This window comes from Mya arenaria, chromosome 10 (genome assembly GCF_026914265.1).
Source record: "Mya arenaria isolate MELC-2E11 chromosome 10, ASM2691426v1".
NCBI lineage: Eukaryota > Metazoa > Mollusca > Bivalvia > Myida > Myidae > Mya > Mya arenaria.
In genome coordinates, this window is record NC_069131.1 from 22279071 (window position 1) to 22294624 (window position 15554).

At 33.5% G+C, this 15554-nt stretch overlaps 1 protein-coding gene across 1 annotated transcript in view; it reads left to right on the forward strand.

Moving 5' to 3' along the window:
* The first annotated feature begins 725 nt into the window (after positions 1 to 725).
* The window catches only part of LOC128206235 (uncharacterized), a 37601-nt gene continuing 22772 nt past the window's right edge, over positions 726 to 15554 (forward strand). Inside the window, exon 1 of the mRNA XM_052908564.1 lies at positions 726 to 813. The gene's annotated coding sequence lies outside the window, so the exon portion shown is untranslated. The remainder of the gene's footprint in view (positions 814 to 15554) is intronic.

Genomic DNA, 15554 nt, shown 5'->3' on the forward strand with positions numbered 1-15554 from the left:
TCTTTGGCGTACCACAAAATGGAATGACAGGTGTTGACGATCGAACCCAACAATGATCTTTTCTATTTACCCGTCTCAAAATCCTGATATGTGTGACAAACAAATATTTAAAAAAGTAATATTTTTCGTCCTTAAAGAGAGACGACCATGGCATATGTTACGTGTGTGACCATGGAATATAGAGTTTTCCTTTAATTTGAATTTTCCTTAGTTAATAACAATGTAACTTACAACGATAATATTGAATTTTTACAGCTTATTTTAAACACTCTCAAGTCCGCTTTCCGTGCCAAACTAACCAGTACTGACTGTCAATGTGAGAGGCCTCAAGAACGTTTTTCCAAATGTGAATCAAATCCAGGACCTTTTAGTCGGGAGGCAAACAGTCTGCCTCTGAGTAATCCTGACCTAATATTTTGTTCGGATTGACAGATAGGCAACTGTTTAAAATGAATAAAATACCTTAACCATTTATAAGCAGTTTGAAATGCATATCTGTACTATCTTGCCTTAGTCAGTTTAAGCATACTTGGATTGTACTTAGTTTAGCCTTATTGGTGATAGCAAAATTGTCATGATACGTAGATGGTCTAATTTACCCTTAATATATGGTAATTTTGAAGGTTATATTACAAATGTATTGACGCATATGTTTAGATAAGATAGCGTATCTGAAGTATATAAAGCCGTTGACAACGTATCTTTGCGTACATTTGAAATAAAACATACAAAAATGTGATGACGATCTAACCCAGCAATGAACTCGTCTGTTTACCGCTCCGATGTGCTCGCAAGATGACATGGAACTTTAAGGTAACTAATTCATCTTATACCTCGCACAGTACTCATTAATCCTCTTCCACTACCTTATCTCTTTCATGTTACTCAGGCGTAGAAAACGAGGTGGCGGATTGATGAAATAGATACATTATGCTTAGATTTCGCACAGTACTTCTTAATTTAAGTTCATTACCTTCACCAGATTCCTACTAAAACATTGGCACCGTGTTATTAAAGAGTATACATTCTGCTTACGCCTCATACGGTACTCCTCAAATATGTTTCTGCACCTCCATCCGTTTAAGTAAATTAAACATCGGAACATAGTTGGCGGGTTTTCAAAGGGGATTCTTTCGACCTATGAATCACACAGTGGTTCCCAATCTTATATTTACTACCCCAGGACCATTTTGAAACTAATCTCTGTAAGTTAGCTCTCATTGATCTCGTAGTCTACATTTAGCAGGTCTCAAGACATAGATTCGTATGAGCATCGGGTCAAAAATCAGAAATCACAAGGTATGTTTAAGTATTAGCTGGTTATCATTGATTTAGTTTGATAAAACCATGTCCCGGCTATCAATTGCCCTCGTCCTGTGGCTTATACTTCTGATTCAACTAAATATTCCTTAAGCTGAGATATAAGGTTTGATATTAAGGTAAAGATATTCTACCAATAGTGTTTAAGTCATACTCCTAGGTTCATTATTGATTATAATGACTCATTCCTTTTTTGTGATGATATATATAGGAAAAGTATTGAGTATATGGCATCAGTTAGGTGATTTCAAACAGTGCTCTTGGGATCATCTGGTCTCTTGCACATCTGTGAATAATAATGGCATCTTTTAACAATAGTACTGGTTTACATGATCTTTAATTTTCGTACATTGTTTATCTTAACTGCATATGTTAGATTGAAAAACAAAGGGATGTAAGCTGCTGTCGCCATTGCTGTGGTAATGAAATGAAAGTTCAGTTAGAAGTATGTAGCTTAAATGTGTATGGTCACAAAATGAGCTTGTTTGTAGAAAGTGGTTGTCTAAGGACAATAAACAATAACACTTCTGATAGCAATACGTTTGCTTACGAAACGATTTGCTTATAAAATGATGCCTTTCATTAACATGCCTTAAGAGGATACTAACTAGAGAGTACCCGATTCGTTAATAATAAGTATATCCTCAGGAAAATTGTGTTGATATAATTTTGAGGCTCATTTTCGTTTTTTATTGCGTAAACTAAACATAAGTTTTAAGCGCATGAGGTATTGTTGCTCACTGGCTTAATTTTTGGTTATTGTTTTGCTACACGTGAGTTTAGAATGACTAAACTCACTACATGTAAACTAATATTTCTAAAAACTAAGGCTGTATTCATATCTCATGAATTATGTGACCACTCTATTGAACCTAAATGTGTTCTGAGTGTCAAGTAGATATCATGTTCTGATGTAAGTTTCTGCTGACTTTAATTACAATAATTTCACATGAGGATTTATACCAAGTGTTTAAGGGTTTAATTCGAACATTTGCGTCTTTAATGGGTGGCCTACTTCCCCGGTATCATTATGTGCAGATGACGGTTTATCATTCGGCAATCACACCCTGATAAGATGCTGATACACTCGAAACTGTTGGTGCAGACACACTGAAATATACTGCCATATAACCAGCTACATCGTTTTTGTTGATTAGGAAAAATTGGGAATTACAGTTCATTGTATGTATTAGAGAAAAATATCCAAACAATAATTCACTAAATAATGAACAATGACAATAATAGCTGTATTTTAGTTATGCTGGACGGTAGATCTTTCGATGTGCAAATTCACCCCAAACCTTTTCGTAACACTGAATGTCATAGCATATAATGTATGTATTTTATAGTACATGTAAGCAGTATTTCGTTCTATATAATGTTTGACCTTTACTGATATCGTACCGCATGTGTCCGTTAAATATGATAAAGGGTTCATAGTTAGCAAAATCAGACAGTCGTCCGATCATATGTCTCGTTCGGTATCTTTCTATCAATACGAAATATAATCGCCGGGGTAGTTTAATGATATGCATTGATCATGTAAAAGATAACGCCCGTCTATCGTTGTTTTCAGTTTATAGTTATAGTGAGGTTTTTGTCTTGTTGATGGGCAGAAAGATCGCGCAGTACTGACGACAAAATTACATTCAGGGTGTAGTTAAGTTTAGAAAGATTTCTGTTTACAATATCTAGTTTTTGTCTTATATTGGTGAACAGTTTACATTCAGTGTGTAGTTTAGTTTAGAATATGTGCTTCTCATCAATATTCACTAATCGCGTACAATTGTTGAACAATAAACATTCAGAGTGTAGTTTAGATTAGAGTAGCTGCTGCTCTACATTGATGGAACATTTACATTCAGAGTGTAGTTAAGAAAGGAATGATTGATTTTTTACTGTTTTCACTAATTGCTTTATATTGATAAAATATTTATATTCAGAGTGTAGTTCAGATTAGAGTAGTTGCTGCTTATCATTACAATTCGCTTAATATTGATGGAACATTTACATTCAGAGTGTAGTTTAGAAAGGAATGACTGCTGTTCAACTGTTTTCACTAATCGCTTTATATTGATGGAACATTTACATTCACAACGTAGTTTATATAGGAGTGACTGCTGTTCAACTGTTTTCACTAATCGCTTAATCATTAATCAAACATTTACATTCACAGTGTAGTTAAGATAGGAATGAAATGTTCAATCGCTTTATATTGATTGAACATTTACATTCACAGTGTAATTTAGATTAGAATGGTTGCTGTTCAACTGTTTTCACTAATCGCTTTATATTGATAAAACTTTTACATTCAGAGTGTAGTTTAGTTAAAACAATGTTCTTTGTTCAGCATTATTCACTTTTCGTGATAAGCCGGTATTATAGTAGCATTTACAGTATTGTCCCCTTCCTTTGCGGTCAGTAAAGACGAGACCGCTGCATACGTGTTCTGAAGATTCGCTCTTCTTGTATTGGTATCGTATACATATCATATCAATATTTTAAATGTTAACTTTGTACACAACAGAGCATAACCTTCTCAGTATATACACATTCCAGTATAATCTCGCAGTTGTTACTATCCTTTTTACTACAGAAATCCCTATCGAAATGAAGAAAAAACACTGTTAGTCCTAGTTTAGAAAAATCTCAATAAATCATTCTGGTTTTTGATGTTGATTTTTAGTGTAGTACACCGGGGAAAAGATGAAGCTTAGGTATGGATTTTTTTTATTTAATCAGTGGGCATCATTTAGTATGCAGTAAAAATAAAAAGGCTACATTCTATGAGGCTCGTCACTGACAATATTGATATAAAAAACGCTTTAACGTATTGAATATATGAAATATACATCACCGTGATTAAAAGTTTATTTATTAAAAAACTTATTCTTTTTACAAGGCAAGTTCACATAATCTACGTGACAATCTCCGGAAAAGTTAAAATAATTGAATCACAATTCAAAAGCATACTAATAAGTCAGTTTAAAAGTTACGCATTTCTAGTAAAGTTATCAGTTATAAACAAAGCCCGCCTCTTATCCGTCATTCCAGTGACGTCCTCCATTTCATTTCGTAGTAGCAACTAGGGTGGATGTAGCCTTGCTGCTGATGCACTGGATTGTCTTTCAAGGTCAAAAATATGTGCTGATCAAAAAAGGGTCCTGTCCTGAATAGTTTCCGAGAGGAACACCGTCTCTATGTAACCATAACTTCTAAGCAAGTGTGGTTTTGGCTCTTAAACCCTTAGTGTTGTCAACTTTTTGAGTTTAAAGTTGGAATTTGCAAAATGTCCAAAGATTAAATATGGTCTGCAATTTTCTCAGAAATCCTACTAAAGTTAATGAATGTTATGCCAAGTGTATTATATCAAAGTTGTGTATGTTTTATATGATTGTTAACAGGCACTGTTCATGTTTAAGTCGATGGTAGTTCAATTCAGTGTAAGACATTGTTTTTTGTGTCTCTTTGTCGCTTCGGATGTTTCAAAAAGCCGCGACATTGCACGCAAGCAAAAGCCATAAGATGTGTTTCTTATTAACTGAAGATGAAGTACCACCTCTTAGACTTACCGTGTGTTAGTGTTTAGTGACAAAAACTTCACCTTACCGCATACTTAAAGTAAAAAATCCAATTTTGACATATTCATGTTCTCTTCATTTTCCATATCATTTATGATATGAAATAGGCAAAACATTTAAATCTTTTAACTCTTTGTTATGTTACGTTGAAAAATTATTAGGATAAATCGTACCGAAAATATGCAAAAAATGCAAATAACGTTAAGGAAATAAGTTTAAAGGAAATTAAAACGCATGAACATATCATTAGCCTTGGCTTTGTAAACGCAATTTATAGTATTAACGTCCGAAAGCGCAAATCGCATGATGCGCTTCATTTATATCTAGTACATGAAAGCAGTGTGACGTTCTGTATTATGTCTGATCTTAACTGATAAATGAGCGAGATTGATAACCGATATTAACGTACCGCAAACGTACTTAATTTAGGATAAAAGGTTCATTGCAAGCTACTATCAGACAATATCATCTGTCCATCATATGACTAATTTGGTATCTTTCTAGAACGTTGATAGGACAATACGAAACATAAGCACCAGGGCGAATTAATGTATGAAATTATCATAACACTCGTGAAACAACGTTTTCCCTTTACAGAATTATTATTATAATTTACAGAATACACTTTGACTTAATGGTTAAAAGTCAAATCGCGTTGTATTGGTGCAAAATAAACACTCAGAGTGTAGTTTGAAATAATTGCTGCTCACCATTTTTCAATAAGTGCGCAATAGTGTTGACAATTTACATTCAGAAGGCGGTTTAAATAAGAACGATAAAAGTGCAACGATATTTAATTATCGCGAAATATTATCCGTGTATCATTGTTTTAACTTGTTTGTTGTTTTATTTTACATTTCGTTGGAAAGACATATGGCGTTATATTGTTGGTCAAACTGCATTCAAAATGTAGTTAAGACTTGACTTGTTGCTGCTCACCATCATTTACTAACTCTGTTGAGGCGTTCATAAGCTGATTCTAGGCGAGTGTTGACAGTATTGTCCGTAACTGTCAATCAAACCGAAACTGCTGTTGGCATTATGTTTCTGAAGTTTATCTCTTCTTCTCTTTGTATCGCTTAACCTTTATTATTATATCAAATACTTCAATTTTCATTTTCACAACATGCTATAATCTTACCCATGTGTGATTTTTTACATCATGTACAAAATACTTTTATATTTTTCAAAATTACTCTCGAAAAGGCATTTTCTTAGTAATTTATTTAAAGTGACACTCTTATTCAAAATCAAAACCTACACATGTATAACAAACATGAACTTTGAGTGGTAAATCTTAAGCTACAAACTAAATAATGCATTTATGGATAATATTTATTTCTGATCACAAGATTTTAACAGTGTATTTTATAGTTGAACACCTAAAAATATTAAATGATTGATGGATGCTAAAATATTTACAGTGATCTACTTTAGTATCATAAGGTAGAGATACTGTGTTTTCTTCACATTTCTTTCAAATTAAACTCGGAATCCTTCATACGAACCATTGTTTTCGACATGTATTCATCCTTTCTGGTCTTTTTGATATTTTCAATGCATTTATTTATAAAAAATGTTGCTGTTATTATCGAAATAAAAGAGTTTTTATACAATTTTTACATTTCGTATCGAAATTTTAAAGAAAAACACAATATTTTGAAAGATAGACATCATAGATGTAAAAATCAATATCTACACTGTCGACGATACACACAGTAAGATTTGTCATGAAAAGATATCATGATTTCGGTTCGAGGGCTTCAAATAACTGTAATGATGGCATTTTAACCACTTCAGCCACTTTTTACTAGCGCTGAGTACCGGTTCTTGTTTGATATATCGTATTGAACGTTCGCGTATCGGTCAAAATATCGATCAAATAAAAGCTTGAAAAACATTTGTCTTATTTATTTATTTTGTGTCATTTCATCGATGAGCGCCGTCATATTAGTTTTCAAACAGTACTACAAAGGCAATACAATCATTTTTTAGATATCGCTAGATTTTAATATCAAGTAAGTGGAACATGTATCGTGTGACTTTCAGCGAGTACGATTTCTAGATCGTTGCAATGACTGGAGAGCTCACTGTGTCCAGTTGAAATAAATTAAATGTACGCATCGGCACGGTTTTTAACTCGAACAATACTGTTAAAATAGAGACACATATATCCATTCCCGCATCATTTATTCCGTCAGCAAAAGAGATGCATGCGTATGAAATAAAACTATATAGAGAACACCAAAATCGAGTCAATCGCTTCAGTTCAATCTAATATAAACTTAGCAAAATTAGTTTCAAAGTACCCTGTTTTCACAGGAACTTCAGTTGCTTCTGAGCGTGTGTTCTCAACATCAGTAGAAATACTCTGGTCGTAATAGTCATGTCTTGATCAGGACGCTTTGTAGGCCATACTATTTCTCGAGGAAAATGCAACCAATGGCCATGAATGGCCCTGATGTGATCATATGCTCAGTTTTGTTTTCACCAGACTTGCTTAATATCATAGTATGCAAATAAATAAATCAAGCTGTTCATCAAGCTAGTTCATCATACAATCTTCATTAATTACCAATTTTAATCCTAAACCTTGGTATATCAGATATCGGAAATTTTTTATCGATACAAATATCGTATCGAACATTTGATTCAGTTCTACTTTTTACACAACTTACAGTTTTTCTTTAAAGATGCTATAGCGTTAGAACCAGATATTTATTATCATAGTCTTTATCTTATATTTGGACCACTCAAGAATTTAAATACTTCAAATACTATATAAACCAACAAAGGACTCTTTTATCAAGTATTAGAATTACCAAATATATTTACTTCGCTAAAAGATGAATGCATATACGATATAATACATTGTTGATTGGAAGCAACTAGTTTCGTTTTAAGCAATAAATCATTAACAATAATAATAAAATTGTAATTGTTATCATAGGCTTCAACTCTAAAAGATGATACAGCATTGCTAAGATGTCTTGTCGAAGATCGCTCTTCTAAGATCAGTTGTAGAATGAAGCATGCCATTCTATGGGCACTTGTTAATGATTGCCATCCTAAGATTACTTGTAGCGTGATGATTTTTTATCTAAGATCACTTGTTGAAGATTGCCATATGATCACCTGTAGCATGAAACTTGCCATTCTAAGATCACTTGTTGAAGATCGCCAATCTAAGATCAATTGTTAAACATTGCAATCATATGATCACTTGTAACATGAAGCTTGCCATTCTAAGATCGCTTGTTAAAAATTGCCATCATATGATCAATTGTCGAAATTGCCATCATAAGATTACTTGTTGTGGATTGCCATAATAAGATCACTTGTAGCATGAAGCTTGATATTCTAATCCTCTTGTTTGGGTTGAACAATTAACTCGCTAATTAGTGTAGTATATTATTCTGCTTATAAAATACATTTTAAAGACGATATTGCAAGCTATGGGATCTGAGTGTGTTGTTCAAATGGTGGTAAGATTTAAGTTTTGCTGTTTGTGTACATTGATTGGACTTGTAGTACTTTCAGAATGAAAGAACTGCGATTCATACTGTATAACGAGCAAGGTTTCGTAAAAGTAATTGTTATTCCATTAACAATCTCTGAAATAATGCCACCGGTTTAGTGTTATAAAAGTTATTTATTCGAGCCGGAAGAGATCAATTAGGAGTTTAAAAATTGAATTGTGATATAGAAGTTCAGTTTTTGAGCCCGAAGAGAGACATTAAGAGTGAAAGAGTGGTCTTATGGTATCGAAAGATATAAATTAAGAGGGCGAAGTAGTCTAATGTAAAAAGAGTTCGAGCCCAAAGATATAACAGTTGTGTAGAAGCACTGCACTATGTCAAAATAGAATACGGGATACAGCTAATGTACCTTGCGCTATTGTTTTATGAATTGCGGCCATACCGTTTCTCTTTGCTCTTAAATATCATTTGACTCAGTGGTAACTTAACGTCTATCTATACATAAGTGACGTTTTTGTTCAATCACCAGTCGTCTCCATTTGAGATTCTGATACAGGTATGTATCTTTGTCACGTTAACTGTCAATGTAAAAACTTGCAATACCAACTGTTCTCTTTCTAACGGATGTCTGTATAGTTCTGTGTAAGTTATTTGTAAAGCAAATAAAGAAATGATCAATATTTATAAATGACTGATGTCCTTAGTTCTCTGACGCCTGGGTATATCTGACAAATGATTATCTGTAAAATGATTATTTAAAAAACGGCTGTCCTTAAGTCTCTGTTTCGTATTTGTATAGCAAATAATTATATAATAGATATGTGTAAATGGCGATTGATCAAAGCTCTCTCTCTCTCTTACTTATAAGTAAAGCAAATGATGGTACATAGTTTTCTGTTGCTTTTTGGTAAAGCACATGATGATCTTGCAAACAACATGTGAATGTCAAAATAATACTGCATAACAAATTATACAATTTTATGAAAACATCCATATTATTCAAAGAGAAAACTGGTCAATAAAATGCATGCATATCTCAATATAATTAAGAGCCTAGTTTCTCCCATCTCAGATAAGTAGATCCAATAATTTAACCATGCTAGATATTCTTATCTTAACCACGGGCGAAGATAAAATGCCCGGATGGAACTCCTTTTTCATGGTCAACACATTGTAATTACCTCCCTTGTTGAAGACTGTCGTCTGGAGTATCAAGGAAATCTTGTCTTATGGTAATATTTAGAACGCTTATTAATTATTTCTCGCTTCAAATGTCGCCATAAAACAGTTTTCACGCACCATTAAAGAAATAATGATTCATTCTCCTAAGAACTATTTAAAAAGACCGATTTGACTATTAACATTAACTGGTTCACTGCGCGCATTTCCATGACATCCACGTGCTATCGCATATCCATACGCATATCCATTATTTTCACTAAACAAAAAAGAGTTCCAGTAAAAAATACATTTTTACTTAATTTTGTTTAACTGAGGTGGGAGAAAAAGCATCTACCATAGCCGCTCGTGTAAACCTCGTTTCCGCAAAACACCCTACGCTCGGGTCGGAATGAATCTTACACTCTCGGCCATGGAAGATACTTATAATCTAGCCTGCAAAACATGTTTTCTTCTAACGATGGAATACCAGCTCAAATATACCCAGAGCAACTATACAATGTCTACTTATTTTCGTTATGACATGGAACAAGATAATATGTATGGCATCATTACTGTGCCAACCGACTCCTGCTGCATTTTGTTGGTTTGTTAATAGTTTAAACATTCTGAAATACTCACGCACAATGGCTGTACTACGGCCTTAACAACGTCCTTGGCACTAAGTTTGACACAAATTTTAACAAATAGTGATTGTATAAGAACTATACTATATAAAACTATACTCTAATTCAAACTGACAAGTAACCGTATATAATTTTGAATAATATAATTATATGAGTAATACACTGACAATACTAATAAGGATACAAAGCATGTAGAGAAATTAGTTGAAACATTTCGATGCTTTTCTTAGCTAATGAAATATAACACGTATATACCCACTCCTGGTACACAATGATAAGTATTGGATATAAGGTTACCACAAAGTTTCCTTAAAATGATAGACAAAAAGAGAAAATATGGCCCCAAAAACCTTAATTACTCTAAAAGATACTCATGTAACTCCCCTTAGAGTCATATTGTTATACTAAGGCTTCGAGCAACAGATTGGATACTTCCAGGCTCCGTACGCCTTATCTATGTCGGCCATTGAGGGGTTACTTGTGATCGTGAAATATCAATATTACCTACTCCTTGTCCTCAATGGTCTGTTGTGGGTATAATACTCTCATCTATGATGCTAGACAATCTAAATACAATATTGTTGTCCAAAACTCAGCAGCACATATTTAGAAAGAACACACGTTTCAGAAACCATTGCCTTGTGAAACTCTAATGACATAAGCGGGATTTGGCGTTACTATAGTCAAATCAAATCTGTAGATCAAATATAAAATGAAAAAAGTGCAAATGAACATTCCGTTGATCTATCATCCAATCATGTACATAACTCGTCATGAGCATTACATGTTTACTGAATCTGTACAAGTGTTCTAGCCGTGAGATTTGTTTTGTATGTGAATCGCCACTTGACTGCAATGCCGCGAGGTTGGACAAGGTTTCTGCTACGCTTTGTTGTACACCATAATTTTCTCACCCGCTTAAAATGATCAATCATACTATCTAATGACAACTATTTTTCAAGTTCAATTAAGGTTTTGAAAATGCAATCTTTGGTTGACTATTTTATTATATATGATTATAAGAAACACTGAAACTCTACACCTTAGGTGGTAATATTTGAATGGAGACCGCACGATTGTTTTTGTTCCTTTTGTAAAATTAGCTCGCCAATTAGTGTAGATTAAATCACCGTGAATGTCTTTTGAATAGGTTTAGCCAGCAGATGGCCTTTATACAACATAATTACGAATAAATTGAGTAAATTAAAATTGATATAAATGCATTTCAAGACAATAAGACAACAAGTTTTCATATTTAAAAAACATTTTAAAGCTACAATCTTCATTTGAATATTTGAAAAAACTGTAATTGTCCTTCCTAGATTTTGTGATATATTTGAACGCAGGACGCACACTCATGGCTTCTTTAAAGGTTGAATAGGTTGGCTGATGCAAAGTAGCTCTCATTTGCATATTTTCTGTCCTGAATTCGTTGCCTAAGAGTTGGAAGATACGGTAAAAAGCTTTCGCCAAAATCACTCGGTAAACAATGTAAACTTCGTGAGGCCGCCATTTTGGTTAATGCGTGTCGGAGATCATCTGGTTGCGTGGTCATGTGACGAGTGGGTGGAGCTACTCTGGGAATCGCGTCGTGTCAATTGGTTTCTTAAATTCTTATCAGTGTAGAATAAATATCCGTTTGTGTCCTAAGAAACACATTTAAAGACGGTATTGGAAGCTATTGGATGGAAGTGTGCTGTTGAAATGGTAAGTTTTACATTTTGCTGTTGATTGTATATTAATCGAACCTCCATTATTGTTTCAGTCAAATTTTATAATGAATAATATTATATTTTTACATTCGACTTAGACTTTATGTATATAGGAAAGCAATGCGATTCATACTGTTTAACACGCAAGGGTTTTGACATCATTGTTTATTCAATGTCGTATAAGTATTTGTATAAGTATTTGTATAAGTATTTGTATTTAAGTATGACTTCTTATTTCCGTTGGTAGACGACGTTACAATTATCAGCTTTTCATTTATTCAAGCATATCTTTCAACCTACCTTAAAGAATATGTACAACGCTGCATGATATTGTAATGATTATTCTGTGTGATTAATAATTGTTTCAAATGTTAGTATAGGAATTGTTTGCATGTGTTCGTGTGTTCATACTGTTAAAGGCAGATAGGCACGATTACTCATTGCACAAGAAACAAAAGGCGCATGCTCGATGGAATATGCTCAAGTGCTCTACTATGTGCCATTTAAGGCAATGAGATTGATGATTACTGTCCATGTTATCGCGAATTTTACTGCTCCCTGCCTCATAAATTCGCATAGTAATGTATTCGTTATTATATAAAATTACCAAAGGTGTGTTAAGAATTGTTCGTGAATAAGCAGCGCCCGCTCCATTTTTCGAAATTTCTTAAGCGTTACAACTTAAGTGGTCTTTTATCTTTATTTAAATATCTTACTTAACATTATTTCCTTCTAAATAAAAAAATCTTATCGTGTTTAACTTAAAGGTAATTTATTTTTTTTATATACCAATAGATAAACAGTGTGCTCAGTTTAATTCTTTTATAAGGGACTTCAGATGTTTGTCTCTCATGGTTTTGCTTAATAAAACATTAGACAAGATTACATTTTATGTCCCTCAGTGTCAAGTAAAGTATCAGTTATAACGTTAAGTTTGTCTCCTCACTTTGACATTAACAATTTCAATGGTATAATGGTAAAAGTTAGTGAAGTTCGAAACAAAAGAAATGTATTAAAACTGTGATAGGCTTGTGTTTTTGAACCAGAACAAGTGTTAGGCAGTTGTGTGGAAGAGCTAAAAGAAAAAAGTTAAGAGGGTGAGAGAGTTTTCTTTGTACAGAAGTTGTCTGTTCGAGCCAGATAAGAGATATGAAGAGGATAATAGTTGCTCAGTGGCAAAGAAGTTGTGTGTTCGAGCATGCAGAGAGTCAGTAAAAGATGGATAGTGCTCTAGTGATATAAACGTTGAATGTTCGAGTCAGACGAGATTCATAGACATTGTGTCCAGTGGTCTAGTGGTACAGACACTGTGCGATCGAGGCAGAATATAAACATTACGAGGGTGCGAACGGTCCATTGATTTAATTAGTGTTAAGAACCCTGCAACATTGTCTAAGTAGATAGGGGTTTAGTAATAGTATTATAACGTTCAAGAAAAGTAAATTCAGGATTGATGCTATGTTTGTTAAATGGCATTGCTCCTTGGTTGAATTAAATGGTACTGCACGTATCCCTGCATTTTCTTTTATACATTAATTAAAGGGGCGGTACAATGGTTAAGTTTAACTAGAAATTGATTTAAGGCTCAACTTTGGACGAAATATAGAAATATAGATATCAAGAGGTGTTAAACATCTAATTGACTTTCTTAACTACTTTAGTGTGCATTGATTTTTTTAAAGGTTTTTATCTTGAATAATTTAAAAGTTGACATAAAACATTGTATATTTAAACATTCATACTTCTAACGGTGAGTAGACAAAAACTGGCCACGAAAAGATTCCATGATCAGGCGGCTTGTCACGCAAAATACACAGAGCTGTACCTCAAAGGTTAAGGACACACTTGAAGGTCAAAAGCAAGATGAGTACACTGATAAATAGAGTATGTGATGTCGGTGTCAAAGGCTTGACCAACGGGCTCGACAGGTCGCCATTCGCCATCTTGTTTAAGATACTTAAACAATACAATCCTTGCTTTTTCAGATATTATATAGAACATCCTACATATAAACCGATAATCAAATTGATTTGTCTTGCAGAAATTTAAAACACTGCATGAGAATAAAACAGATTATTTTCCTAAATTTCTTTGTTCTTATCTGTCTAAATGTAAACAAAGGTACAATAAAGATAACTGCTAAACTAGCCTAAACATATACAGATGGATCTTTGATAAGTGCCTGTATTTCTTATTTAAGCTCAATTGATGTGTGGACCATTGAATGACATTGAGTGACAACTAATGCTTCTTTTAAATACCCAGGATACATTTGTCACCTGGGGATATACCCACAGGAAAGGTGCAAATGGCTTCTTTTATGGCAATATAAAAGTACGTATTTGAATAAAATGCCTATTACTTGTGTTTAAAAGTTCATCAAAAATAATCATCAAATGAAGTTAAAAGTATTGTTATTACTCTGCATGTGATATAATTATCTGTGTAGATATCAAGTTGAATACGTTTCGCGACATAGTGTTGTAGAAACTGGTATGGTAATACCGTTAGAAAACATTTAAACTACCCATGTTCGTTCAAGCCAAACAGGAGACATGAAGATGCTGAGAGTCGTCTTGTGATATAAAATGTGTCAGTATTAGGGAGAGCCCGCAAGAAGCACATGTACTACAATATACGAAAACAATGAATATATCTAAATTAACGTGAATGCACTTTTTGGCAAATGGTTTTCAAACACACAAAACATTTTGTACGCTATTATACAAGGAAAGCTGACAATGTTTCAATGGAGAACGCACAATTGTTTTTGTTCAGGCTGAACTATTAGTTTGCAAGTTTATGTAGAATAGAGTGCGGTTTATGAATTATGAAACATATTCATTTTAATGACGGTCTTGCAAGCTGTGGGAATAGAGTCTATTGATGTCAGGGTGGGTCTATTTCATTTTCAGTTTCGCTGTTGATTGTACATTGATCGAACATGTTGAAAAGGTTGTGAAAACATGTATTAGCCTTCCAGTAAGAATCTTATAAAAAATATTTACAGTCGCCCTAGATGCTCCAGTGCCGTTGCCAGAGGCATATTTAAACCAAGGCATTGTATTTATTTTTTGAATAGTATACCGAATATTTTAGCTTGTATGGCGCGTAGTCTTAAATTAATGTATTAATGTACTTCTAACGAGCATTATTTTATTGAACCAAACGACTGAGTTTTAATACTAACATTTTGTTGATAAACTATAATTATGCACGTTATGCTGTTGTGTTCATACGCTCTATATTTCTTGTTCAGTGTAATTGAGTCATCAACTAATGTTTAATACTTTTAAATAATTGGCCTATATTCCTGTATCGTCCATCCATCAGTCATTCGGTCCCCCTGCCATTATGTGTATATGTAAATAATTGCGTTAGTCTTTGGTACACAGGAGTTGGGTAACTTGATTTGGTATGTACGGGAATTACACCCTCTGATTTTGCAATCGAAGAGAAAGTGCATTTTGAACACCTCTGTCATTTTCCATCAAAAAAACCCTCGGATGTATGTCGGTTATTCAATAGAAGTAGCTCGTAAAAAATAAAGTATAGTATTAATTAATTGTGGTGTTTTAACGTATATTTTGTATGTCTAAGTTTTAATTGAGTGCCAACTAATTGTATTATTGCATAAATAGTTCAGATTCCAACAAG